This window comes from Nothobranchius furzeri, chromosome 1 (assembly GCF_043380555.1).
Source record: "Nothobranchius furzeri strain GRZ-AD chromosome 1, NfurGRZ-RIMD1, whole genome shotgun sequence".
In the NCBI taxonomy this organism is placed as follows: domain Eukaryota; kingdom Metazoa; phylum Chordata; class Actinopteri; order Cyprinodontiformes; family Nothobranchiidae; genus Nothobranchius; species Nothobranchius furzeri.
The window spans coordinates 75,134,043-75,159,911 of record NC_091741.1 but is presented as its reverse complement, the minus strand read 5'-3'; the positions used below and the strand labels follow the sequence as shown (position 1 = coordinate 75,159,911).

The 25,869-nt window shown below is 42.5% G+C and overlaps 1 protein-coding gene across 1 annotated transcript in view; it reads right to left on the bottom strand.

The window, feature by feature from the left end:
• Positions 1 to 25,575, bottom strand: part of LOC139069636 (uncharacterized) — a 438,794-nt gene extending 413,219 nt beyond the window's left edge. The window contains exons 1-2 of the mRNA XM_070550291.1: positions 24,871 to 25,575; positions 24,360 to 24,761 (exon numbers count right to left, since the gene is read on the bottom strand). The gene's annotated coding sequence lies outside the window, so the exon portion shown is untranslated. The remainder of the gene's footprint in view (positions 1 to 24,359; positions 24,762 to 24,870) is intronic.
• Positions 25,576 to 25,869: the final 294 nt, after the last annotated feature.

Genomic DNA, 25,869 nt, shown 5'->3' with positions numbered 1-25,869 from the left:
ACAAAAATGACACAATAAATATAAAATAAAACATCCACCCATATTATAAGCAAGACATAGCAGAATCAGTTTAAAAACAAAATAAATACAATAGAGATGAATAGCAGTGTATGACAAACACTAATGAAAATGCAACTACCTTTATAGGAAACAAGACAGGCTCAGTCCATCATTAAGTCCATGTGGATCTACAGTGTTAGGGGTGTAGATCCAGAAAGCTTCTCTGTGTAAAAGGTGGTTAATAATATTACCACCTCTAGAAGGAAGGGTAACAGCTTCTATACCCCAAAATCTTAAATATGCTACCGACACATGGTTAGCTGACTTATAGTGCTGCTCCATGGCATAATCAAGATTGCCCGTACATATTGTTGTTTTGTGTTCAGCAATTCTAAGTTTAAGAGCTTGATTTGTTTGCCCCACATACGTCAAACCACATGGGCATTTAAACAGGTAGATCACATGAGTGCAATTGCAGTTAGTAAAATACTTAATATGTTTTTTGCCAGTGCGTGGATGTGTAAAGTATTTTGCATCTGAAGCATTAGAGCAGTGGGTGCAGTGGCAACATCGATAGAAGCCAACAAGTTTGGGTGGCAACCACATAGTGGCAGACTGTGGTTTTCTGGTGTCAGAATAAACTAGTCTATCACGCCATGTCCATGCACATCTGAAAGTTACAAGTGGAGGACTTATACTGATCGGATGTAATGCTGGATCGCATTTAAGTAAATCCCAGTGTTTAAACAAAATTCGTCTTATTTGACTTGCTACTGGTGAATGTACTGTAAAGAGTGATGCGTGATTTAAGGATTTTTTTCTTCTTTTTAGGGCGTAATGAATCTCTCTGTTTTTTGTGCTTTTAAGTATGCTCTTGATACAATATGTAATAGTTGGTAAATGTAGTGCTTTAAGAGCTTAATATATTACCTCTACTTATGACCAATAAGCAGTGATACTCTATATAAACATAGAATAGCAACCTGCTTGGTCTTTGGATGTTTAATCAGAAGATTCTGGGATTCTTTGTTTATTCAGGGATTATAGAACACTTCGTCTTGATTCAAGGAAAGAGTCAGGTTTATAAAAAAAAATAATTTATTTTCCAAACAATTAAAACATGACAAGTTATCTAATATTTACTATGATGGATGGATCTAGGTGGATGAGATGTGATTTATGGTGCCTATGTGTGAACAAGATGTTATCAGAACTTTCATATTTAGAAGAGCTGTGTTCTGGGTGCAAAAGGGAAGAATTTGGTTTGCGTTAAGCTATGGAGTTGATTATCAAAAAGCATCAGACGCTATCTGTCATGTCTACGTACCCCAAGTGGAGACTCTCTTTTGGATCTGAGATGTCAGGGGGTCGGGTGACCCCAAAGTACCGAAGTCCATAGATTAACCGCAGTACAACCAGGTCAGTCCAGGGTCATCTCCAGGTCACAACAGTTGGAACTAGTTTGCGTTTCGAATGGATTTTAAAGGAATCTTGCTGTGTCAGCTTTGTTCTGCAGGAACTGTTTTGCTATGTCAGCTGTAAGCAGCTTTTAGCAGGGTTTTGGCAGCTTGCCAAAAATGCTCAGGGTTAAAGAGGTGTCGCTCCAGATGGCCGATCCGAAGCGCTCTCTAGAACTGAATGTTGAATCATGGACAGCTGGAATGCGACTACTGAATCACCACAGTGATTCTGTTTTAATATTCTCATATCATGATTTACTTGGCCAATCGAAAAGTGCCATATTAAGGGATATCACCAAGAAAACCTCAGACATCCCACCTTCTTGAGATATCGGATGCTCTGATCTGGGACAAAGAAATATCTATGTGTCATGAGTTAAACTTAATTTGTCCTTGTGTCTGCGTGCAGGTGACAATTGCCTTGTCATATCAAACATTACTGATTACTATATATATATATATATATATATATATATATATATATATATATATATATAAATCATTCAATGTAATAATTTATTTCATTTCAATAATTCAAGCACAGATCAATCAACCTTATTGATTTAAGCACAGATTAATAAAACATTATTATTATCCATATCACATTTGTTGATTTAATTTTATGAAAACGTGTTCACTTTATTGAGAGAGTGATGGGCACTCCTGTGGTGTTATCAAGGAAGGCTTTGTTTGGGAACACAGGCCGACAACGTGTTCCTCCTGAAACACGTTGTCGGCCTGTGTTCCTTCCTTTTAGGAAGATAGAGTGTAAAATCAACCTTGGAGGATGGGACGTATGTCTGCAGATGACCAGTGGCATATAGGTCAATGTGTAGGTGAAAATTGACCATTTCTGGACATTACATATCCTCCCTTTTCAAGGGCACGGGGTCCTGGCAGAAACCACGGGTTGTTGAATAACCCCAGAGGCCCTAGGGACTCAGATGAGGCAGGAAAGGTTAGTTCCCAGGCAAAGGCATCAGGAGTGAGGAAAGGCAAATCCCCACACCGGAGAATAGTCAATGGTAATCCCAAATTTGAAGAGATAATTCCAAACAGTCAATGCTAATGTTACTTAGCATAACGCTTAGGCAGTAAACAGATGAGCAGGGACCGGACCAGGTCCCAGAAGAAGTGTAGAACTCCAGCAACCACAGCAGGAACCACAGGATGTCCAGACACAACGAACCAGACCCACAGGCAGCAGAATCAGGCGATGAGGCAGAGAGGCCCTCCCAGGGAGCGAGGACCACAGGCGAAACCCAGGAGAGAAGAGCATACATGCAGGGCACATGAGTGTAGAAACACACAGATCACATCTGATACAAAATAACAAATAAAAAGAAATCTAGCACTATATGTACCCTAAATGTGCTATGTGAAAGCAAATTATGTGAACAGAGTCAAGGTGAAAGAAATGGATGCAGTAAACTATGTGTGCTGGAAATTAACAAAACCCTATAATATATGTTAGGGGAAATCAACGCTACTGAGCAAAAATGTTATCAAAAGAGAAGGGCAAACTAATCTGTAGCCCATAACCAGTAAAAATCAAAATAAAGGAGGCCATAATGGATATGACATAAAGGAATCAGATGTAATGAAGTAATGCAGAAATGTACATATATGAATATATCTTTAAATAAGTAATAATATAAAGAAGAAGAACACTAAAATGTAAATCAGTGTTGTTAGTAATTAACCTATATGTGAATGTACCAAAGTAGGAATCAGAGATTAGTAGATAAACGAAGCATAAATTGAACTTAAATCAGTCATAAAATGTTTAAAAATTGCAAAAAAATTATCAAAATCACTAGGAATTGAAAAATAAAAGAAAAAGGAATTTGGATCAAACATAACAGTTAGTGGAGTACTCACTGTTACCTGTTATGAATTCAGTCATATAACTATAGAAAACCCACAGCATGACCACAACAGAGTCAACCAAGTCTCTATGTCTGTTTAGACATGAATTATATCCACGCGCACAGATACACTCAACATAACTTGTGTGACTTAAATTAGAGAACCGAGCGAGAGAGGACGGTAAATTCACCCCCCTTTTGGCTCGATTCGAGCTGAGTTATCAGATTTATGGGTTGTAATATCATCCAAATTAGTGGAACCCCTGTGAGGTTTGATTTCCTTCCTGTGGACCCACTTATTGACGGGATCTTTGTTACCTTTGGTGATCTTGATCTGATACACGACCGGAGATAGTTTCTCAGTTATCAGGTATGGACCTGACCACGTCAACAAAAGTTTCTTAGCCAGTTTACCAGAGGTGACTTTTGTGTGACCGGCATTAGGAGCAAAGATGTAGAACCAGGCCTTATGACCTACATTGAGTTCAGAATGTGAGGCCTTCTGATCATAATAAGCCTTTCTGCCCTCAGCTGATTTCTCCAGATAGTCTGTGCAAAAGAAAATGCTGCAGGCAGATGGTTCTTCAGGTCCTGCAAATATTGCTCGCTGGTGTAAGCTGGAGCGGCACGGGATTGAACTGACTGGTACAGCAGGTGAAGCGGCAGGGTCATCTGTTTACCCGACATCATTTCTTGAGTACACGCCATTGTGGGGTCACTTCTAACACAAACCTTTAGTGTGAACAGGCGGTAGTTAATCATCACCAGATCTGGGCGCTCTCGGAGCATGATACCCGAAGAGGGCCCAGGTTTGTACAGTCACGATAGAGAAGGCTGTGGAGGAAGCTTAGCCGCGTTTGACATCAGACAGACACACTCAACTAGCAAAAGATACTTTGTCAGTCCTGAAAACTGAAAACAAGAACCTTTAAAACGGTAGACTGGCACAGGCGCGGCCTTGCAAGGGTTCTGCGCAGGTGTGCGCTCTGGTGGGCCCTCGGTCGACGCGCAGGTGCAGTCAGAGAGATCAGGGTCAGCCAGTAGTGGTACAAGGCGACAGTCAACCTCCTCTTTGGTAGGTGAGTCACCAACCTCAGGGCTAGAGGTCACCAGCGCCAGCTGTAGTGGAGTAGTGTCAGTGATGTCGTTAGCCCCCCCCCAGCAGGTGGCGTCCCCACCGCAAGGTACTGGGCTTCAGCTTGAGTCTCAGCGCCACCATCAACTCGCCCATCAGCAGGTGGTGTTCCCCCTGCAGGGCGCGGAGTCTCAGGTGGAGTGTCACTGCATCTGTCAACCTCATCTAGGGCAGGTGGTTTTCCCACTCCAGGGTGAAGTGATCCTGCTGCAGAGACGACACAGACTCTGGGGGTGTCACTGACTTGGAGGTACTGGACCGACTGGTCACTCTGGCGGCGCCGTTGTAGTTAACGACACCTAGAGAGGGAATGACATGGACACGAAAGAGAGCACGGAGCTCAGGAACAGAGTCAAGCTCGACAGATGAAGGCAGATGAGCTGTCGGATCAGAAAGGTACAGGATCATCCTGCTGATAGCAGGGTCCTGGGACTGAAGACTGACAAGGTCATTTTCAGCAAAGACAGGTTGAACAGACACAAAACCATCGGGTGGTCGAGAGGTGGACGCCTTAGCGGCCTGAGCTCAAGTCACGACACACACACACACACAGGGTGGGTCTGACTGAGAAGACACATCATCAGGGAGCCACAAGGGGTTGAAGGACCATGGGGTACCAACAGCTGCACGAAGTACCAGGCACGGAGCTGAGCATAACGCGGCCTTCGGGTCAACCATGGCCTGCTGCTGCTGCTTAGTCCACTCGAAAGGCACATCCTTTTTCAGCAGGGCGGTCAGAGGTCTCGCCATCTCAGCGTAGTGTTCTACGAACTGGCGAGAGTAGTTGCACACACCTAGAAAACTCCAAAGTTCAGAGACATTCGTAGGAGGTTTGATGGTGGCAACTCCTTGAATTCTGCCGTGTTGAGGCCGCACTCCCTGTTGTCCCACAGGGAGGCCAACAAACTGAACCTTTGACCTGCACCACTGACCTTTGGCGAGAGAAATCTTTGCACCAGCAGCTGTGAGCTGACCCATGACGTGGTCCAGCTCGGCAGGAAGCTTTCTCAATAGCATCCATTCTTTTTTCTAAAGATAGGACCTTTTCATCCAAATTTAGGAATTTCTGGTTCAAATTGGAGAACTGCTGTTGCATTTCCTGTTTCATTTCAGTCAGAAAATCCATTAAAAGTTTACCCCGGTCTGCAGCCATCTTGATGATGCCACAGAACCCTTGATTTTGTTATAAATTAATTGGGAACTGGATTTAATGCTTTTGCTGAAGATGCCGGATTAAAGCCCGCCAGTAGATGGCAGTACCAGATCAATGAAGGAATTTGGTCAGAGAAGAAGATACACGGTTGCGTCACTTCCTGTTTACCGATCTCTTCAATAATAAAAGAACTAGCAGATTAGATCATCTTAGGTGTGTTCTTGCTGTGTCTTTCTAAATCCATGCTTTCGTTCTGTTTTAAACACAGAAACAGTTTTGTTTACCTGTTTGTAGCTACAGTTTCGCCGACGGCTGCCGGCTTCTTCAGGCTGACGCTGATGGTGGCGCGTCACTTCCTTCTCTGTTTATCTGCGGGCAGCAGAGGACGTTGTCGCCCTCTACTGCCCGCTCTCCCCTCTCCGACGATGCAGTCCCATGCGTGGTCCAGCGTGTAAACTCCGTCGTCCCTTTTTTATTGTACTTTCTGCAGAAAGTACAATAAAAAAAGTCAGCCGTAACAGATCATTGCTTAAGAGAAAACCATATAATGGACTGGGACAACACACGGATCATAACCACCGAACAACAAAAATACAAAAGATGGATCAACGAAGCAATCGAGATAAGGAGACGTGGAGGTGGGACCATGAACAGGGACGACGGAGTTTACACGCTGGACCACGCATGGGACTGCATCGTCGGAGAGGGGAGAGCGGGCAGTAGAGGGTGACAACGTCCTCTGCTGCCCGCAGATAAACGGAGAAGGAAGTGACGCGCCACCATCAGCGTCAGCCTGAAGAAGCCGGCAGCCGTCGGCGAAACTGTAGCTACAAACAGGTAAACAAAACTGTTTCTGTGTTTAAAAAAGAACGAAAGCATAGATTAGATCATTCTTTTTCTTCTGCACTCGAAGAGTACAGATGCTTCCCTCTTTCGCCCCCTTATCTTTTTTCCCTAGGCTCTTTGTCCTGTCTGCCCACAGAGCGCTTCTCTGCATTTCTTCTGAAAAACTTTATTTTTTCACTAACCATGGATTTGATAAACTGGTAATTCAATGCGATCGACAAGACTTTTTCAACAATGAGAATGGAGCAGGGTGCTCACACATGTCCTCAGGGGAGACACCCGGTGGGATATATGTTGGATTTCTGGAAGGAGTGGAAGATCATATGCCTCTCCCAGCTGTCCATTGAGGACATCGAAGACGTGTGGATATTTGGTCTAATGATCACTGGATTTCTCCTGATTGGAGTGGGAGGATATCTGGTCTTCTGGAAATTTGCGAAGACTGGAGCGATTGGAGGGCGACCCGCAACCACAGAAAGCACCGTCCATGGGGAGACTTCTCAGACTGGGACGTTACTTGAGGTGAATCGTAAGCTGGACAATGTTCTAGCTGCGATACCGGTATTAGTGCGCAAAATGGATGTCATCTCGGAGAGAGTCACCAGATGGTATGGACAAGTTTAAAACTTAAAATTGGCTTCACTGAAGGATTGGAAATGATCAGTTTAAAGACTGAAGGCAGAGAGAAAACTTATCTCAGCCTGACCCAAACAAAGTCTTGTTATCTGAATCCGAAACCCTGCTAGCCTTGAGCTGCTAAAACCCCCATGAAGGAATGCAGACAGATGCTGTGAAAACCCGACCCCCCCTTCGGATTGGTGGACTTCAGCCTGGCGAGGTCATCAACTGTAGGAGTCAATGTACTCTTTGCTTCTCCCAAGATCTCCCTCTCACCTGTGACTGTACAGTAGATGAGCGCCAGATGGCTGCTCTCGCTGGTTAACCCCTAACGAGCTTGCCCTCGTTTTCCAATCACACAGAAAAAATTGTTGTTGATGAATTAACGAATCAGAACCAACTCGAAGTGGACAATTTTAATAAATCTGGCTGGAATTCGCCAATATGTAATAGTTGGTTAAATATAGTGCTTTAAGAGCTTAATATATCACCTCTACTTATGACCAATATATAGAATATCCACCTGCTTGGTCTTTGGATGTTTAATCAGAAGATTCTAGGATTCTTTGTTTAGTTTTGTAACAACCCCACTGATGACTTTTCAAATCCTGTTGGCTTAATTTACTGTGACTTAGCTTTGTTTTAAGTAAGTAATATTCACCCCAGCAACAGCACCAGGCAGCTGATCACCAGAACATTCCAGAAAGAGTCTATGCTGTTTCTGCTCAATATGTAAATTTGTATGTTTAGTTTTTATTAGAAATGATTCTTTTTCCCTGCGCTGTGGCCTACAACAGTAAAGATGAGACAATTTAAGCTGTGCTATGTTATTACAACACCTTTGCATTCTTGTTTGTAACTAAAATAACCCATGTAACGTGAGGAAATATGGGTTTTCTATCACAAAGGTGGTGTTGGACTCAGCTGTGTCAAAGCTGGGTCGCTGAGAACTTTCACCCACAGATTAAGACCTGAACGCCAGCGAGTCTGGGAGGAAACCATAACATCTGCCACCTGCAGTCTACCAGAAGATGTGTTTACATGAGTTGTACCCAGACCAAGTCAAAACATAAAGTTTAAACTTCTTTTTCTTGATTTTAATGTTAAAATAACCATTATCATTTTGCTCATTATAAATGTGTTTAATCAAATGAATGGTTCTTATGCTTTGGGGTAATTATAATGGATTAATGAATCCACACTTAAGTAGATAATGTTGAATGTTTGGTACTGACCTTCACACTCAAGCACACAAACATTCACACACACCTTCCCACAGTAAAATCCAGACACATTTGATGACGCACATGTTTTTGCTTTGAGAAGAGAGAGTTTTTGGTAAGTTTCAATCTTTTGTGAACAGTTCGTGTTGGACAACGAGAGAGAACAGACCTGAAAACCAAAGGGGGGGCAGAGCCTGTTGGCTCGTTCTTCCCCCCTTCTCTCACGCTGTTTCTGCCACGCCAGGCAGAATAGCTGAACCGCAACTTCTAACGCAGACTCATTACCGAGTCTTTTGATTTCTGAGTGAATTAACTTAAGAAAGTGCGTCGACAAAACGCTTTACCATCAACGTGTACCGAGGGACAACTCTGGACCGGGTCGCAGTGCATCTTTGTCTTCTTTGCCAGCCAAGGTGACGTGGATGAAACATCCTAAGGTGACGTCCCGGGTCCAACAGAGGGTCCGATTTTCGGTGAGGCAAAACACGACAGATAGCGTTTTGATGCATCTTTTCCACTAAACCTAAGTTTATTCAAACCATCACTTCACTCAGACACCTGTTTCTTCCTGAAGCAAAATCAGATGCACACATGCATTCATCTCATCTCATGTTCAATTCTCACTACACTTGGCACCCACACGCATCCATAATCACATCATATCACTCTCAATCTTCATTCACCTACAGAAGGTCTATTTGAGCATTAACAGCATATCAACTGTTAAAAGATTGTCCCACAAAGTTATCAATGTTGATTGTATTTCCTGTTTGTCAATTTCAAAATCATTAGTTTAATTTGAAGAATTAAAACTTTTAAACGTCAAACTGGTTTCCTCATTGAACTGAAACACAGACACTCAGATATTATCGGCAGTTTATGGATGAAAACAACCTTTGAGTCTTCTGAACAATATAACATTTGGTTATTGATTTATTAAAATTAATATTCCGAATTAATACGTAGCATGGTTTCTCTTCAATAAAAGAGCATAAATCCATAACGCTACATTTAATGGCGAGCGTATCCAGTCTTCTATATCTGCGATATGTCTGATTTCTTACATCTAAAAGCTACAAACAACGCTTTTCTCTGTGTTTCACTTTGATGTCTTATTTTGAAATTAACCGGAAATTGTTCCGTTGAAGTCACTCTTCCGCGAGGCGTCGTCCTGGTGGAAACTTGGCCGGGAAGATCTCCGATCTCAAATTGACCGCAAATTACAGACCTAACTTTGATTTATCCCATCTTCGCCTTCGGAGCGAACGTGTGAGTTGTGCTTTTGACTAAATTCTGTCCATTTTGACGCGCCGCCGCGTCTCCAATCTAACCTCAGGTCGGAACGCTCCGTTTCCGCTCTGATCATCGCTGGGTGAGCTACCGTGCAGCTTATCCTCAGTTCCTAAAATTATCACTAAATTCTCCGAACCTCAGAACCGAGACTAACTTCTCGGACACCTTTCGTCTCAGTGTGTTGACACTGTGGGCGAGCTATTGTGGAAAATATCTCCATTGCATGAGCGACTTATAGAAGCCGAATCTAAACGGAATGCCCGTAGGCACCTACTGTTGCTTGATTGCACGGTAAACGTCGTAAGCCGGGTTATGGCCGTCACGCGTTACTGCATTCAGATTGCGTGCGCTTTTTAAACGGAATGCTCGGTGACACCTGCCGGAGCTTGACTGCTCGGTAAACGTCGTAAAGCGAGGCACAGCCGTTACGCGTTACTGCATTCAGATTGCGTACGTTTTTTTTAAAGTCCGTATTAAAAGTGGAGCGAGATGCCTACTTGTTAATCGGGGAAATTTCAGTCTGGCCGCTACAGACAAAGAACGCTAGGCCTGGCCGGGGAGCTAAGCTAGCGCCACAGTTAGACAAATAGGGCACGCGTCCCGTTAAATTGTCATCATTTCTGGCACAGTCAGTCTGTGTCCTCACAAAACCCGCATTGGCGGTGATTCTTGTAAATCGCTACGGTGTGTAGAATCTACATTTTGCTACGTTTGTCCGTCTGATACCAACACGGCAGCGTAGGGTTTGTTATTTTTTTTATTATTTTTATTTTGGACCGGTGAACGGGTCGGCTTTCACAGCCTCCGTTGCTCGGTTCCATGCCTTTTTCTTCCATCTTGTGAAGTAGTGTGTATTCATTTCTCTATCAACAATTCCTTGTTTTACCCTGTGTCATAAGGTTAAGTAGGCTACGGACAGTCCTTGTTGTGTGAGACATATTAAGGAATCTGCCCGGAGTTTTACGTCGGCTCAGAAGGTAGAAACGCGAGTTGCTCTGAACTTAATGGGAGATGGACGAGACACGACAAAATCTTTCTTGCACTGTTACACCTGATGTAAGGTTCTCTGACGTTCTGCTTCCAGAACATGCCAAGACGCAGGAAATTCACCGGCCGAGCATCGCTGGTCCCTCCGCCCGCCCGAACGGGCCCGTTTTAGGCGGGTGCCGCCGGTCGGGAACAGTGGGGACTAGTGGCTGCGGTTCGGTGCCGGCTGCACTGGGTCGGAGGTGGTTCTGGTCTGCAATTCATGACGTGAATTCAAACAACATGCTGTTTACAGTCATAACGCTTTTTCTTTACCTTTGTTTCTTCCAGGGGGTCAAAAACCCACCATCAACATCAAGGTTTGAAATAAACAACACTTTCTCTGCTGCTTTTAAGCTGAATAAATCTCTTGAGCCTATGGTTAACCTCTCTGACAAACAGGTTGTGCTTAACCCTTTGGTTCCTAATGCTTCTCCTCTGTCATCCATGTTAAAGGCTGAACATCTCTCCAGCATGGGTGTGCAATCTTCAGGCTGTGATCCACCGCTTCAGTCAGAGGTCCGTTTTACTCGTCAGTCCGCTTCATGCACAAACCAGCTTCTTTATCGGGGCGTGATGGAAACGTCAGCCGCCGTGAAACACTTGTGGTCTCCGGACGGAGCTACCATGCCATTTAAGGGGTTTGTGCCCGGACATCTTGACCTTTATGTGAATGACCTTGTCACTTTTCAGTTTGTGACCTCTGCTAATACGGTGGCCAATTCTTTTCTCCTTTCACAGGGGTGTGACTTAGTCTCGGGCCTCTGTGCTCTCTTTCCTGTGATTTCTCTTACAGGTGACCACGACGACGCAGAAAACCCTGCGGTTTCCAGCAGTCCTGTGGTCAGTGGCGATCTTAAAGGTGGCTCAGTGGCTGCTGCGCACACCTCTCTCACGGGCTTGGGAAGGCAACCCGGCCCGGGAGGTGTAGGTGCGTGCAGTGATGCTCTGCTCGGGGCCCCTCCTGACAAAGGGGGGGTGCTGAGTGGCTCTGAGTTTTCCGTTGCGGACTTCAACCAGTTCGGGGGAACGCCTCCTCCGAGCGGGCGGGTCATTGCAGAACTCGACACTGACCTTCCTCCAATTCAGCTGACAACATTGACCTCCGACCCGGAGTTAGGTGCTGCACCTTCTACGGGGCGGAGTTCTAGTCAGTCTGTAACTACTCTGGTTAAACCGGGTTTTTCTGATTCTGTGTGGGAACCTCCATCATTCTTGGGTATAAAGTATTCTTGGCTTCAGTTTTCAGGACAGACCATGTTCCCAAAGCTAGCATCATGTCTGTATCTGATTCTAAACATGGCTAGGTTTGCTTTGACACCCGTGACACAATCGTCCTTGGATCACTCCTTTTCAGAACCTCCAAGTCCAACACCTCCAGGTCTTTGGACATCTGAACACCTACTCTTTCAGCACGATTCAGGTGACACTGTGCATCTTCTTGGTAATAGCGTTTTTAAGAGCTTAAGAACTGTTTGTTATGCTTCTCCTGTCTCACAGACACGGCATACGTTTGAGAAACAAAAAGGGGGTGGGGAGCCTCCTCCCGCTTTGCGAGCATCATTTTCGCATTTCCAGTTCACTACCATTTCTGATCACAACAAAGTCGCCTCCGTTAAGCTGCAACCCAACTTTGAGCAGGTAAAATCAGGTTCTGATTTAACAGCTAAACCATCAGCTTCGCTCCAGTTCCAAACGGGACCCTCAGGTAAATTCAAACAAGTTTCCCTGTGGGTTCGTAACACCAGATACAAACAGTTTGATAACCAAATCGCTTATGAGCCTGCTCCCACAGATACGTCCAAACTCGTGTCTCTGTGGGTCCGCAATACCAGATTCAAAACTCTATTCTGACCGGATTCTTTTCCACTGACTGGTGGACCGTTACAAATTCTCTCGTTGTGGGATGAATTTTTAACAAATGTGATATCCTTTGAGTTTTTTTTTCAGGTTACCTGCCTCCAGCCAGGGTCCTGTTACTAACTCACACCTTTAGGGATTACTAACCTACTGATTTACATTTTTAGAGCTGATTTACATCTCTATCTTTTTATTAGTGCTTTGTGTAGCATGATTATATTTGATTACAAATTTAATTTTATTTTGTTGCTATTTCCCTTAAAGGGCCACAAGCCAATTTGCCCTTCATTTTCATGATTATTATTTCTTTTATATACATGCCTTTAATTAATGCAGCCTGCTGAGTTTCACATATCAGTTAGGATTTACTTTCTTTTATTTGTGTTTTCTCTGCATCACGTTTTTACATGACACGTAGAACAGGGTGCAGAACATTTCTTCTTTAGATAATTCACAAAAGGCACCCACATTTTCCCAGAGGCACCCATAGATAGGTTTTGATTGATTTCTTTGTTTTGCATCAAATGCTATCTGTCGTGTGGGCTGTCTCACTTTGTCTCCTTCTCCGAGCTCGTATGGACTACATCCCATCAGAGGGGCCGTCTTCACCATCCTTCAACTGGTTTTCTGTCGCATGGGGCTTCGGTCGTGATTCGAGATGGGTCGAGGTCGTCACTGGACTTCGCCTGGACTACGCCTGAGGAATACTTCATCTGCCCAGCTCCGTGTGGCACACGAGCTGCTTATCCTGTGCATACCTTTGCATTATTGCTGATGAAATTAACTGCTATTGAAATAGCTCTGCTTTCAAGATTTCCTAAGTGGATTACTTTACAATGATTGCAACAGTTTTGGCCTTAATCATCTGATCAGGATAGACTCCCTTCTACACGAGACCTGTGGAGACGCTTCATCGTTCCTGCCTTCATCTGGGATGTCTACCTTCACGAGTACATCACGTTATTGTGTTTGTAACGGCAGGTGGCCTGTGCTTGACCACCATGTCGTCACAAAAAGGGGGGGTATGTAACGTGAGGAAAAATGGGTTTTCTATCACAAAGGTGGTGTTGGACTCAGCTGTGTCAAAGCTGGGTCGCTGAGAACTTTCACCCACAGATTAAGACCTGAACGCCAGCGAGTCTGGGAGGAAACCATAACATCTGCCACCTGCAGTCTACCAGAAGATGTGTTTACATGAGTTGTACCCAGACCAAGTCAAAACATAAAGTTTAAACTTCTTTTTCTTGATTTTAATGTTAAAATAACCATTATCATTTTGCTCATTATAAATGTGTTTAATCAAATGAATGGTTCTTATGCTTTGGGGTAATTATAATGGATTAATGAATCCACACTTAAGTAGATAATGTTGAATGTTTGGTACTGACCTTCACACTCAAGCACACAAACATTCACACACACCTTCCCACAGTAAAATCCAGACACATTTGATGACGCACATGTTTTTGCTTTGAGAAGAGAGAGTTTTTGGTAAGTTTCAATCTTTTGTGAACAGTTCGTGTTGGACAACGAGAGAGAACAGACCTGAAAACCAAAGGGGGGGCAGAGCCTGTTGGCTCGTTCTTCCCACCTTCTCTCACGCTGTTTCTGCCACGCCAGGCAGAATAGCTGAACCGCAACTTCTAACGCAGACTCATTACCGAGTCTTTTGATTTCTGAGTGAATTAACTTAAGAAAGAGCGTCGACAAAACGCTTTACCATCAACGTGTACCGAGGGACAACTCTGGACCGGGTCGCAGTGCATCTTTGTCTTCTTTGCCAGCCAAGGTGACGTGGATGAAACATCCTAAGGTGACGTCCCGGGTCCAACAGAGGGTCCGATTTTCGGTGAGGCAAAACACGACAGATAGCGTTTTGATGCATCTTTTCCACTAAACCTAAGTTTATTCAAACCATCACTTCACTCAGACACCTGTTTCTTCCTGAAGCAAAATCAGATGCACACATGCATTCATCTCATCTCATGTTCAATTCTCACTACACTTGGCACCCACACGCATCCATAATCACATCATATCACTCTCAATCTTCATTCACCTACAGAAGGTCTATTTGAGCATTAACAGCATATCAACTGTTAAAAAGATTGTCCCACAAAGTTATCAATGTTGATTGTATTTCCTGTTTGTCAATTTCAAAATCATTAGTTTAATTTGAAGAATTAAAACTTTTAAACGTCAAACTGGTTTCCTCATTGAACTGAAACACAGACACTCAGATATTATCGGCAGTTTATGGATGAAAACAACCTTTGAGTCTTCTGAACAATATAACATTTGGTTATTGATTTATTAAAATTAATATTCCGAATTAATACGTAGCATGGTTTCTCTTCAATAAAAGAGCATAAATCCATAACGCTACACCCATAAATGTGTGAACTGAGATTTAACAGGTTTTAGTTATTTTTATTGGTATTTATTTTGAGATCAGTAGCAACAACAAGGAATGCCTTCAAATCCAGAGTAGAATGTAAATGTCTCGATAGTAAATGACTTATATGGCTGCTTGTTGGATATATTTTGGTGTGTGTGTGTTTATTTTCAGTCTTTTACATTATGGAGAATTGAACACACTCGGCCCTTTAAAGGCCTGTTGATATGTCTATTGTTGTTTTTTTTCTGTGATTTTCTTTCATTTTAAAATGTCTTTTTCTATTAAGCAGTTGAGAGCAAATTTAAAAACTCAAACACTTTTATTTTTCTAATTCTCTGCTGTAGTTTATGCTTGAATCGTCTGTTCTGACTTCCATGCTTATTTAGTTGTGGTTGTAAAGACTGTATTTGCACATTTCAGCATTTGTGCTGCTTACACATGACAGAGATGTACCAGAACATTGTCTGGTGATGCCAGTATAATGCATGGTCAGCCTAATCCGTGATTTCCCCTGTTAAAACTCAATATGTTATTTTTTCTTGTTTAAAATTGCACCCTTTTCAGGCATCAGCAAAAAAAAAAATTTACATCCAATGTTTTCTACACTCAGTGAACTCACCATCACTAACCACTATTTCATGTCAGTAAGAGCACATTTCAAGTTTATCTAAATCTGGGAAAATAATGTTTTTGTTAATCGTAATTAAAATCCATACCAAAAAGCAGCCCACAAAATCAGAATTGGTGTGTTTTATTCATTAAAAAGCACACAGTTTATCATTAAGGCAACGGAACATAAAGGAGAATCAAGTTCTAGGCATGCGTAACATTTCAGTAACTCATACAAAATGTTGTTTTCAAGGAATGGTGCAGGAGGAAATGGCATTTAAGGTCAAGGTATGTATGACTGAGCATGACTCACCCTTCCACCGCCTGACTTAAACCGTTTTGAGAACACGTGGACTCTGCAATGAGGGAGGACGATATACCTCTTTGAAATACATTTGTGGTCATGAATTTTCTGCCTGTACTAAAAAAAACTCAACATAATATTTTTAAAGTGGTAAAAAATATTTATTTTGCGTCAGGCATTTGTTTTAAAAATCTGAGATCTATCCTAAGATTTCATAAAATTGCATGCAATAGTGGGCTGCACAATATATTTACAATTTACAATCCTTACTAAAAATGATTAGCCTAGTGAACTAGACCAAATTCTTGCTTTGCAAAGTTTGGTCTAGGCATGCTCCATTGGAACCTCAGCAGCTCCTACCAGGACTCTGGCTAGCCAATCACAGCTCTCTAGAGGGGTTTCAAACACATAAAGAGCTGTGATTAGTCCATAATGGTGGGCCAATCATAGTGCTCTATCTGCTTAGTGAACAAATCACAGAGCTTTATTCGCTTTGTGGGCCAATCAGGGCACTCCATGTGCCTGGTGGGTGGGATGATGCAACAGAGTGAAACAAGAGTATGTCACATTCATTGTCCAGTAGAATGCAGAGATCATTTGAAAGACAACGGTAGAACCTGCCCCACAACTGAGAGCTGTCAATGGAGTGTGGCCAGACTAAATAAATGTATTATTTAGTCTGGCTTGCCAGGCTAAAAAATGATGGTAAATTGGCAAAATATTGTGCAGCCCTGGTTCAGATGTTGGAGCTGTTTGTATATCTATATTGGTTTGAAGCAGATAAAGACTCCTTTACTTTGTTAAACACTTTAATTTGGCTGCATGGTGGCGCAGTTGTTAGCACTGTTGCCTCGCAGCACGAAGGTTGCAGGTTCGAAACTCGGCTGCGGCCTTTCTGCCTGGAGTTGCGTGTTCTCCCCATGCATGCGTGGGTTTCCTCCGGGTACTCCGGTTTCCCCCACAGATCACAACATGCCCTATAGGTTATAAATTGTAAGTCGCTTTGGATAAAAGCATCTGCCAAATAAATAAACATAAACATAATTTGAGGTTCAACATACCATAACTTCATATAACCTGTGATTCATGCATGATTAAAATCTGAGTTTTAAGCTTGAGGATATGAGTAAATGTATGACTAAATGCGCCATGTGCACAGTTTTCTTAAAATTTTGACTTTTAAACTGGCCTCATGCCCCATTATTTTTTTGCTGAGACATTTTTAAGCCTTAAAAATAATTAAACAACCTTGCAGTAATAAATAATGAATGTGCAGCCTTTTTAAAAGTACTTCTATATTCAATAAATCCCCCAGAAAAATTCCAAGCGAGGAGATGGTGCTGGGTTGCAAGCGGCTGAGAAAGGCTGCCATTTTTATGGGCTCTATTATTTGAAGAAGTTGAAGTGTGCTTTCTCCATTGCATTAAAATTGCTTCCAACTCACCTGCGTACAGCAGTTCCCTGGAGGGAATGAGTGTGTTGTGCCATATGTGGTTTGTTTATTTTGCAGTCATAGATAAAAATGCATATTGAGCACCATATGAAGTTCTTTTGCTCTCTTTATGCTTTAAAGGCTGTTACGTTGATGAGAGCCTACGTGAAAATAAAGTTGAAACCTTTTATGGAGTGATACACCTTGACAGCTTTGTGGCTGAAAATGTAAATCAAATTTCTCCACAGATTAAATTTCAAACACACTCAATTTCACCACTTCATCATCCAATAGATTGTGTTTATGTTCACAATGTGTAGTGTAGAGTTAAATCTGCATACTGAAATCACCTCTGTTGCTATTCAGTGGAGATTCCGAAAAATGGCCAATCAGATTAACCGATGAGGCTTAGATCATATATAAATACCCGGATACTTATATCGATCTAAGTTCATACATCAACCTGCTTGATCTCATTTTAAATCCAAAGATTAATGTTTAATTTAGATAATTAAATTTAATAGCAAAGTTATTTTAAATCAGAAGCTAGGATCTTTGCTTTCAAATAACCAGAAATCTGATACCTTTTCTGTGTTTCGCTTTCAATAATGAAGTAAGTTTAAAAATGAAGAAATTTTATTACTCACAATTTTAAACTGAAAGATTTGAATCAACAATTATAAAATGACGATTCAAGGATGACAATTTAATGACAATTTTCAACATCTTTGATATTAAACTTGTTTTAAAAGCAAACCTGTGCCTGAATGGAAGCTAAATGGAAAATACAAGTTTGGATGCGTGGATGAAGTGAGAAGGTTTCTTTCCCAGAGAGTTGGAAGCGTTCTAGATAAAAATGATGTTTTGAGGCTAACTGAGTTATTTAGAGAGAAAAACAGCATCAGACGCAATCTGTCAAAGTCTACCTCACCCTTATAGAAGACCGTCCTTCGGATCCGAAGTGTCCAGGTGGAGATGGTTTTCTCCAGGCACGAGTTTGGTAGAAGAACCTCTATGCGACCAAATCAGTCCTGAGATGTCTCCTTGGGTCACTCGACTGGTGGAACGGTTTGTGTCTCAAGATCCGTAACTCTGAAGGAGTTTTTCTTCTCTTTACTTAACTCAGAAATCAATGACTCTGGGTAGAGTCTTCGTTAGCTGGTTACAGTTCATTTATTCTTTGGCTATTCTGGTCGGCATGACTGAACAGCAGGTGGAGATTCAGGGATGGCCATTCCCTTTCCCTCCTTGGTGTTGGTTCAAGAACTGGTTCTGAAGCTGGGGATGGTTAGTTTTACCAAGCTCCAGGACACTCCCACTCTCTCAGGAAGAAAGCTTTGATCATGCGTCAAAACATGTGTGAAGTATTTACCTTGAAGTGAATCCTGCATGAGCTGGACACGTGCAAAGGCATCTTCTGGTTACTGAATAAACATTACTGATTATCATAAATAATAATTATTATTAACCAAAGGTTAATAAGTCATTTCATTAATTAGAATACATTTAATATGAAAAGGATGATTATTTATGATGATTATTATAGACCTTAATAATAATAAGCTTTTATTAAGTTATTTGATAATAGTTGAAGATGTCCTTCATCTTGGGATGGACACAGATAAACAGTCAGGTTGATGATTATTCTTCAGATGTTCCAGCTCCTGATGGCTTTAATCTGTGGATAAAGGTTATATCTTGACCCAGCTGTGACCTAGCTGGAACGTGAACTTTGTCCCAGAAAGATGGTCATCCATAACGCTACAGTAGGATCAAGAGACTACTTTCTGTTTGAGTAAACGGATGCAACATGAGCAGGATTGTTCTAACTTTTACCTGCAACTGAGAAGATCTGTGTGCTTTGGAAACAAATCAAAGTGCTGAAACCAGTAAAGTCTGTCAGAAAAAATTAACCTGTTAGCAGGTTGATTGCTGATTGGCTGCACCTGGCGGTAAGGTGTTTCCTGTTTCCTGGTTTCAGTGTTGCACTACGTGTAGCTGTTTGGTGTTTGGGGCTCGCTAAAACTGATTTAATTTCTCTGTAATAGGATATCTCTGTGTTATTGTAGCACATAAGCACGCTAAAACACACATTTTCTGTTGTTCCACCTAGCTTTTAGGGAACCATTTGAGTTTGCACGCAGTTTAGGGAACCATTTGAGTTTGCACACAGTTTATTTGGTGTTGAACAGTTTGCTCGTCCAGTTAGCTTAGCCTCAGCACGGCTATGGCTACTTCTGTCTCTGCTTCTCCATCTCCTATCTCTTGCTCTCTGTGTCAGATGTTTAGTTAATCCTCTGCCTCCTTTAGCGATAATGGTACGTGTAATAAATGTAGCATTTTTGTAGCTTTGGAGGCAAGGGTGTCGGAATTGGAGTCCCAGCTCTGCGCTGTTGAAAAACCCGTAAACAGCCAGAGCTACTTAGCTAGCGCGGGGCTAACTAGCTCAGAACAACCCTGTAGCGATCCTCCACCAGAACCCGAGCAGCCGGGACGTCAGGCCGGCTGGGTGACGGTACGCAGGAAGCATAGAACCCAGCCCATGGGCCACCACCAACCCATCCACGTTTCTAATAGATTTTCCCCGCTCAGTGACGCACCCACTGATAAGCCGACTCTGATCATTGGCAGCTCCATAGTCAGAAACGTGGCATTAGAGGCTCCAGCAACCATAGTTAAATGTTTACCTGGGGCCAGAGCGGGCGACATTAAATCTTATCTGAAACTGCTGGCTAAGGATAAGCGTAAATACAGTAAGATTGTTATTCACGCTGGCAGTAACGACACCCGGTTACGCCAATCGGAGGTCACTAAAATTAATGTTGCTTCGGTGTGTAAGTTTGCCAAAACAATGTCGGACTCCGTAATTTTCTCTGGCCCCCTGCCTGATCGGACCAGTGACGACATGTTTAGCCACATGATGTCCTTCAACCGCTGGTTGTCTAGGTGGTGTCCTGAAAACAACGTGGGCTACATTGATAATTGGAAAACTTTTTGGGGAAAACCTGGTCTGATGCGAAGAGACGGCATCATCCCTCTTTGGATGGTGCAGCTCTTTTTTCTAGGAACATGGCCAGTTTTATTAGTCCTCCATGACAACCCAGGGTCCAGACCAGTAAGCAGAATTGTAGTTTAACCCACCCCTCTGCAGCTTCTGTACTGTTACCCACTCACTACCCCATAGAGACAGTGTCCTGCCCACGGCCAAAATCACACAGATTAAATATCAGGCTTAATAAAGCAAATCATGGAAATCTCACACAATGTTCTTTTAGAAATACTTGAACATGTTGTAGGGATCAAAGGAACAATGCTAGGCTGGTTTAAATCCTACCTGTCTGACAGATTTCATTTTGCAAATGTACATGACAAATCGTCTTCATACTCCAGGGTTAATTGTGGAGTACCACAGGGTTTAGTGCTTGGACCAATTCTTTGTACTATATATATGCTCCCAATTGGTAAAATCATTAGACAGCATGGGATAAACTTTGACTGTTATGCTGACGATACTCAGTTATATCTATCCATTAACCCTGATGAACCTAATCGGTTAGGTAGATTACAGGCTTGTCTTGAGGACATAAAATATTGGATGACTCTAAACTTTTTGCTTTTAAATCAAGACGAGACAGAAGTTCTCATCTTTGGACCAGAAATCCAGAAAAGGAAATTGCTTAGCCAATCACCTGACCTGAATGGCATTACATTAATCTCCGAGAACAAAGTAAGGAACCTTGGTGTTATTTTTGACCAGGACATGTCATCCAAATCCCAGGTTAAACAGGTTTGCAGGATTTTCTTTTTCCACCTTCGGAATATTGCTAAGATTAGAAGCATCCTTTCCAGGAGTGATGCTGAAAAACTAGTTCATGCATTTATTACATCAAGACTGGATTACTGTAATTCATTACTCTCAGGAAGTCCACAGAATGTAGTTAAAAGCCTTCAGCTTGTACAGAATGCTAAAGCTAGAGTTCTGATGAGAACTAAAAAGAGAGATCATATCTCTCCTGTCTTAGCTTCCCTACATTGGCTACCTGTTAAATTCAGAATAGATTTTAAGATCCTTCTTCTCACATGTAAAGCTCTTAATAATCAAGCTCCATCATACATCAGTGATCTGATTGTTCCATACGTTCCTAGCCGAGCACTTCGCTCTCAGACTGCAGGTTTACTGGTGGTTCCCAGAATATCTAAAATTAGGATGGGAGGCAGATCTTTTAGTTATCAGGCTCCTCTCCTGTGGAACCAGCTCCCAGCTTTAGTCCATGAGGCAGATACCTTGTCGACTTTTAAGACTAGGCTTAAAACATTTTTATTTGATAGGGCCTATGGTTAAAATCTGATGTTAGCCTACATCTGGACAAGTGGGGGAGTAGAGGAAGGTGGAGTGTACAGTCGGTAAAGACGGCTCTCCCTTGCCCTGCCTCCAACATGCCTCCATCTAAATAGGATAGATTATCCAGAGTTATCTCTGTAGTTATGCTGCTATAGACTTAGACTGCTGGAGGATACACTTACCACTTTTCACACACTACTGCTTTCTTCTACAATCTGCTCTTTAACTGTATTATTTTCTGCAATTTCAGCTGTTAACTTTATTTTCTCTCTAAGTGTTTTTATCCCCAGAAAAACCTACAATGATGTTCTGCTGAGCTGTGGTGGCCTCATGGAGGGGGCTATCGTCTAGCACACTGCTGCTAGCCACAAAATTCTCCCTCTCCTGATAATAACTTTTTGCTTTCCTTGACATTGGATGTGCTAATACTAGTTTATCCATTTAATTATAGATCCACTAGGATACATACAATAAAGTTTATCTCTCACCAAATAGAATATATACTAAGACATCACAATATAACTATAGACACATTACTTTGTCTTTGTCTGTGTGTGTGTGTGTGTGTGTGTGTGTGTGTGTGTGTGTGTGTGTGTGTGTGTGTGTGTGTGTGTGTCTGTGCCTGCATGCCTGCTCTGTCTTCTCGATCCCCAGTGAGTCGTGGAGGATGGCTGCTTATCCTGAGCCAGGATTCTCTGGAGGTTTCTTCCTGTTAAAAGGGAGTTTTCCTCTCCACTGTCGCTTCATGCTTGCTTAGTATGAGGATTGTTGTAAAGTCACTGACACTAGTCAGTGGCTTGATACAATTTGCTGGGCTCCTTATATAGGAAACATTATTTCTGATTGGCTTAATGAACTGACCTGAATTGGAATGTTTATTATGTGAAGTGCCTTGAGACGACTCTTGTGATTTGGCGCTATATAAATAGAACTGAATTGAATTGAATTGAAATATTCATTTTTTTAATTAACATTAGAAATTTGGTTTGAACAGCAGCAGCAAAACCACAAATAACCATAATTTATGTTCATGAGGAAATAATAATTATAACATGGTGAAAAGCTCCAAAAAGTGGATTTTGCATGATATAGGACCTTTATATGTAGTTATTGAACATCATATATAATTTTATTGCTAATCTCTAGTTGATACTCCTGTAACAGTAAATCCCACCTCATCAGCCATTGGTTAGGATTAAACATTCTAGCCAAAAACGTTAACGGATTATGGTCAGTGTAAACCGTGTGGTGCTTGTCACCAGAACCCACATAAACATGGAAATGTTGTAACGCCATCAGTAACGCCAAGGTTTCCTTCTCTATGGTAGAATAACGGTTCTGACAAGGGTTTAACTTCTTCGAGAAATAAGCATCAGGATGAACCAAACCATTCTCATCATTTTGCAAAAGAACAGCTCCTGTTCCCACCTGACTCGCATCCACCTCATCGACATATAAATATTGGACAATGGGTTTCCATAGGGTCCAATAATAAGTTTTTGTGCCAAAATGAGAGGTGGCCACCACCGCCATTTTGACCGTGTCACAGGTTCCATCAAGCCCAGACAATTCCAAAAAAGGGAAGAGAGGTGGAGCTGAAGGTGGGGCTGTAAGGCTGGGATCAACTGACGACACCCGGTCTAACAAGCTACAAGCTAACATGAAGCTAACCCAAAGCTAACGCGGAGGTAGGAGCGGTACTGGTTCGTGTGTGTGGGCTTCCGGTACACTTCAGTACCTCCTCTTCGACTCACATCACCCTCTGGAACACAAACTTGGAGTAATCAAGACCCTACACCACCGGGCGGAACATGTTCCCTCTAAGCCGGAAGGGAAAAAGAAGGAACACACGCATATAGAGGAATCACTTAAAACATGTGGCTATCCTAATTGGGCGTTTATAAAATCAGCAAAGATGCACAGAAAAGAAGACCAGACACCAGCGAGGGAGGATAAGAAAGACAGACGCAACAACCTTGTCATCCCCTATGTAGCCGGTGTATCAGAGAAACTCAGGAGGGTTTTCTCCAAACACAACATACCAGTGTACTTCAGACCCAGCAACACACTCAGACAGAAACTGGTTCACCCAAAAGACAAAACTCCTAAACACAAACTGAACAATGTGGTGTATGCTGTACAGTGTAGCGAGGAATGCCCAGACCTCTACATCGGAGAAACCAAACAGCCACTTCACAAGCGCATGGCACAACATAGAAGAGCCACCTCCACGGGACAGGACTCAGCAGTCCATTTGCATCTAAAGGACAAAGGTCACTCTTTCGAGGATGCCAACGTTCACATTTTGGACAGAGAGGACAGATGGTTTGAAAGAGGTGTAAAGGAAGCCATTTATGTCCACTGTGAGCAACCATCTCTAAACAGAGGCGGTGGTTTACGACACCAACTGTCTGCCATCTATAATCCAGTTTTGAGATCCCTTCGCAGATGCCTCAACGCCCACGCATATCCTGGGCCATCTGACCTCAGGAATTCACATGATTGGGTGGGGCCAGGCTTCACAATGAGCTCACCCAAAACTCTGGCTGAATAGGACCCACACCCACCCTCACACCTTGGCTCATGTGTTTATGTAGAAGATCATCAGGGGGTCGTTTGTTCCCTCTTCGGGGGGAAACTCCCACTGGGGTTGAATCTGGGACTCTCCACCATTTGACCTTAGAACTGAAGAAGCCTCTCGGATGAGAGGTGAAACGTCTTCAAGCAACCCAAAGAAGTCCAGACGCTTTTCTTTCAAAGCTCCTTAGACAATTTCTTATTGTGTAGCTCACCTTACATGCACTTTAAAACCTGGACCTGTGCCTGCTCACAGCATCCCATTTGTCTGGTCTTTGGAATTGGGCACAGAGAGGTTCTGGAACAGGAATTTTGTCCGAGTACTCCTGATATGGGAGAGGATCCACCACCACAGAGTCGAACAGCAGGTCCATAAGCTTGTGCACATATACTGGAAAAGGGTTTTCAGTATTACAATAGTTCTCCATGACCATCATTTTGGGTTTTATCATACAATATATGACAAACATGAGGCTGGATTGGTCTTCAGGGCTCTCACTGTGTAGTCTCCACGTTTGTACTTTGGGTACACTACAGCATATCTCAGCTCACCAGTTGCTGTTGCTGCATGTGAGCGTGCTGCATTTTCATTATAGTGCATTGCAGCAATTTGTAATCTGAAATAATCAAATAAAAAACCATATAGGTTTTAGGCAAAATTCTACATTTCATGCTAAAATTTAAACCATTAGAGGCATTAATTTGACCATTTAGTCTATTCATTACCTAGACAGCATTCCTTTGAAGGAGAAGACCTGACTTTTTGGAGTGAATCTGATGATGAGGCTGTGGAAAGCCTCCAAGGTGGATGTGTGGTACTGAGGGCTTATCTTCTCTACGTCCTTCACAAACCGTGGAGCTAACAGAATGGCAGTGAGCTTCTCACATGATGCTGTGCCTACGTTGAAAATGTTGATTACATAAATTACAATTTGATCAACTTTAGCCACTGTTGCAGAATTACAGACTGACACAAAAACAACCCGAATTTTCTCCGAGCCTGACAGTAATAGTCATGTGGACTGTTTCGTCGGCCAGGGCTTCGAGATATGTTCCGATTCGCCGCAGATTCTAACCTTACATCCCGTTCCACATTTTGTGAACTTGACAAATCAGCCCGAAGGCAGTGCAGACTGATATTAGCTAAATGAAGTGAACCACATCTCTTGAACTTTGCATTTAGGTAGAGTATTGAGCTGCAGTATTTCTGCGGTCAGGTCTCTCTCCGAGTCCGAGAGCTCCATGAGCGGTCAGCCCGTGCAGCAGCTAGGCGCCGCATCGGTCAGACATGCACCGAGCTGACCGCTGGTGAGAACCGGGTGGAAGAATGGAACACAGAAGTGTCCCTCCAAGAGCTCCGTCATATTTCAACCCATTTTTATGTTAAATGCACTGGGTTTTACCCTTTTACCCATCGACATATGCCCTATTAATTATTTTACCATATTTTACATCTAAATTTCATGGTTAAACAGTACATGCTACATGTTAAAATGATAGTTAGCTAGCTATTTCGATAAACTCAGCTAGTTTAAAGGTGGCAATGACCTATAATACATAAATATAATTTAACTTACTGAAAAAAATGAAGTGGCGACTCCTTGGACGCTCTGTTAGTGCAATTAATACCACAGCAAGTCATTTTGTCCAACAATTGCACAAATAATATCCAAAACGGGAATACACAAACACAGAGACTCAAAATCCCGAAACTGTTTTCAGGCG